A 3,708-nucleotide genomic window follows, 5' to 3' on the forward strand; every position below is an offset into this window, starting at 1 on the left:
GGCTAGCGCAGTCGGTAGAGCACGATACTCTTAATCTCGGGGTGGTGGGTTTCAGCCACAGGTTGAGCGAACCACTTTTTGGTCTACGATTGCTGAAATTTGAAATATTATAAAATAAAAATAAAAATAAAAATACGGAGCTATATTTAACACTTTTTATCGTTCAAACCGCCTATCTTAAGCGGTAGAATACAAAACTTTTAATATTGGAGTCGTGAGTTCAAAGTTCACGTAAAAAAATTATTTTTTGTTTACCAATGATTATGAAATATGAAAAAGATTACAAAGCTATTATTAGCTCGATAACCATTCAGTCCGAGTAGCGCAGTCGGTAGAGCACGAAACTATTAATTTCGGAGCCGTGGGTCCGAGCCCCACGTTGGGCGAGTTACCTTTAGGTCTACGGTTGCTGAAATTTGAAATATTATAAAATAAGAATAAGAATACAGAGCTATAGTTAACAGTTTTTATCGTTCATCCCTCCTATATTTAGCGGTAGAATACACGACTTTTCATGTTGAAGTCGTGAGTTCAAAGTTCACGTTAAAAAAATATTTTTTGTTTACGAATGATTATGAAATATGAAAAAGACTACAAAGCTATTATTAGTTCGAATAGCATTCAGCCCGGCTAGCACAGTCGGTAGAGCACGAGACTCTCAATCGCGGGGTCGTGGGTTCGAACCCCACGTTGGGCGAATCACATCACTGAAATATGAAATATTATAAAATAAAAATAAGAGTACGGAGTTATAGGTAACAGTTTTTATTGTTCAGCTCGTCTATCTTAAGCGATAGAGTACAAGACTTTTAATATTGGAGTCGTGAGTCCAAAGTTCACATTAAAAAATAATTTTTTTGTTTACCAATTATTATGAAATATGAAAAAGATTATAAAGCTAATATTAGCCCAATTAGCATTCCGCCCGGCTAGCTCAGCTGGTAGAGCACGAGAATCTTAATATCAAGGTCATAGGTTCGAACCCTACGTTGGGCGAATCACTCTTTGGTTTACGATTGCTGAAATTAGAAGCATTATAAAATAAGAATACGGAGCTATAGCTAACAGTTTTTAGTCGCGTGCAAGCGACTCTACAAGTCGGTCTGTCTGTAACATTTTTATGCTTGGCCTTTTTGGTTAAGATCAAAGGTCTGTTGTTTATAGATGCTGTTCTTAAGTTTTTAAGCTTTTCTTGGCCTTTTGGCCTAGATAAGAATCCATCCCAATCCCCACTAGGGATCTCCCCGCTTGTTTTCGGTGCCCCGGAAAACAGTAGGTGATCTAACTACTTAGATTAGCTCAGGGAGGGACCTTACTAACAATGCACTAAGCAATTTTATTTGATCATTTTTTCTAGGTTGTTTTCCCCACTCCCCAACACGAACTATTTGTTACCAAATTAAGAACTTTTATTTTTCCAATGAAATTGATATGCCGTAAAATAAAATAAAAATTTTTCACACACACACACACACACACACACACACACACACACACACACACACACACACACACACACACACACACACACATATTTTAATTAAAAAAAAATGTACACGCACACACACATAGAAATTGTAAATATATGTTTTTTGCTTAAATGCTGGGAATTCATTAGTTAGCTTTAGATTCCACAGAGTGAATGAGGTATTGTGGTAAATGCTGCCAGTCAAGAGTAAGTCGCCAAAGACTCCAATTTTTACTTTAGTTACAAACACCCTGCAACACTCCCCTCCCCCAGATCTTATAGGGCCTTGTGCCTAAATTTGTTTTGTCTTTTGGAGATTTTACATTTTAAATTTTTTAATTTTATATTGAAATTTTTTTAATTTGAATTTTTTTTTAAACGGAATAAATTAAATATGAAGATCAAAGTGTAATATCTGCTCCGGCAGATACTGCAAGCAAAGACCATATGTGGAGGTAACCCCACATATAAGACCTTGGTAAATGTAGGGGCAACCCTTCATATCAATTGTCACTATCCAGCTCCCCTACTCCCGGGGAGTTGGTCCCCATTTCGCCTTCACTCCTCACATTAAAAATCGGCATTGTGTCTAATTTGCTCGGTGGGAGAGCAAATAAATACCAACCCCACATATAAGACCTTGGTCAATGTAGGGGCAACCCTTCATACCAATTGTCACTATCCAGCTCCCCTAGTCCCCGGGGAGTTGGTCCCCATTTCTCTTTCACTCCTCACATTAAAAATCGGCCTTGTGCCTAATTTGCTCGGTGGGGGAGAAAATAAATACCCTTTTCTTGGCCTTTTGGCCAAGATCAAAGTGTAGTATCTGCTCTTACTACATGCTGTACTTATTGTGATATAAAGTGGCGGATCACTTTTCTGTATTTATTTAATGTAAAATGATCAACCAGTCAGTCTCAATGGCATTCAAGTCATTCTTCAGATCATTCAAGTTGTTTTTGAAGGATTCCAGTTATTTTTTTAAGCATTTAAGTCATACTTAAGGTCATTGAAGTCATTCTAATCATTTACTTTTTATTTATTTAAGTCATTTGAGCCCATTTTTCGGTCATTTTAGTTTATCTTTGGGAATTTCATGTCAATCCTACATTCACACATTCATTCATTACATGAGAGCACGCGACTAATAGCTATCGGCCTTGTTATCGTTCAACTCGCCTATCTTAAGCGATAGAGTACAAGACTTTTAATATTGGAGTCGTGAGTTCAAAGTCCACGTTAAAAAATATTTTATGTTCACCAATGATTATGAAATATGAAAAAGATTACAAAGCTATTATTAGCTCGATTAGCATTCAGCCCGGCTATCTCAGTCGGTAGAGCACGCGACTCTTAATTTCGGTGTCGTGGGGTTGAGCCCCACATTGTCCGGGTTGTTTTTGTTATTTTTGCTGATTCAAACAGCAGTTTTAAAAGGACCTTGATCTATTAAGGAAGAGCAAAGTTCTTTTTATTTTTTATTTTATTTTACGGCATATCAACCCTCTTTGGGATACTTAATGCCAAATCCAAGTATTTTGGTAAATATTTTTATGCTTCAAGTTGTATATACATTTAAATAATTTCATGAGTTTCAGTTGGGTTGTCCGTATACCTTCATTCATTAATTCATAGTGACTGTATGGGGTCGTCGTCTCGTAATCGATTCTGTTGTGTTCATTTCTGTCCCTGCAGACCATGAGTTATGATATTAATGTTTGTTGCGTTTTAAATCAGGAAGCTGGTAGGGAAGTGGGAGAAAGAGAAGAAAGGCACACTGTCGATTTTGTTTTTGGCTTTGTCATAAATCAATCAAGAGTTAGAAGAAACAAGTAGTAAACACATTAGTCGCCCAACGTGGGGCTGGAACCCACGGCCAGAGATTAAGAGTTTCCTGTTCTACCGACTGAGCTAGCTGGGCTGAATGATTCTGCAGGCTTATTATAACTAGATATTCTCACTCTTATTTCATGACCGAGTTTCGCAAAGAGTTTATGAAAAACAAAAACGGAAATAAAATGAAATAGTATAAGATACATTTGAAAGCCAAATCACAAGGCAATATTATTTAAATAAACAAATACTTATTTGTTTGAAATTTACATATTTCAGAATCACACTCCTTCCTCAGAATTTTCGACATTTTCTTTTCTTTTTTTTTCTTCTTTCTTGCCATGATGTTAAGTTGGAGAAAAGAAAAAAAAACAGTTAGTAAAAGTCAGTGTGTTATTCCTTTGCAG

General features: G+C 36.5%; 3 non-coding genes and 1 pseudogene across 3 annotated transcripts; 3 read left to right on the plus strand and 1 right to left on the minus strand.

Annotated features, from left to right (window-relative positions):
* The first annotated feature begins 624 nt into the window (after positions 1-624).
* On the plus strand, positions 625-697 carry Trnae-cuc (transfer RNA glutamic acid (anticodon CUC)). The gene has a single exon. It is a non-coding gene; the product is annotated as a tRNA-Glu (tRNA).
* Positions 698-923: 226 nt separating this feature from the next.
* On the plus strand, positions 924-996 carry Trnak-cuu (transfer RNA lysine (anticodon CUU)). Its single transcript has one exon. It is a non-coding gene; the product is annotated as a tRNA-Lys (tRNA).
* Positions 997-2,253: 1,257 nt separating this feature from the next.
* Positions 2,254-2,464, plus strand: LOC145288428 (U2 spliceosomal RNA; annotated as a pseudogene).
* An 853-nt stretch (positions 2,465-3,317) lies between these two features.
* On the minus strand, positions 3,318-3,389 carry Trnak-cuu (transfer RNA lysine (anticodon CUU)). The gene has a single exon. It is a non-coding gene; the product is annotated as a tRNA-Lys (tRNA).
* Positions 3,390-3,708: the final 319 nt, after the last annotated feature.

Source organism: Euprymna scolopes, chromosome 11, assembly GCF_053919585.1.
Source record: "Euprymna scolopes isolate OS-2025 chromosome 11, ASM5391958v1, whole genome shotgun sequence".
NCBI classification, from domain to species: Eukaryota; Metazoa; Mollusca; class Cephalopoda; order Sepiida; family Sepiolidae; genus Euprymna; species Euprymna scolopes.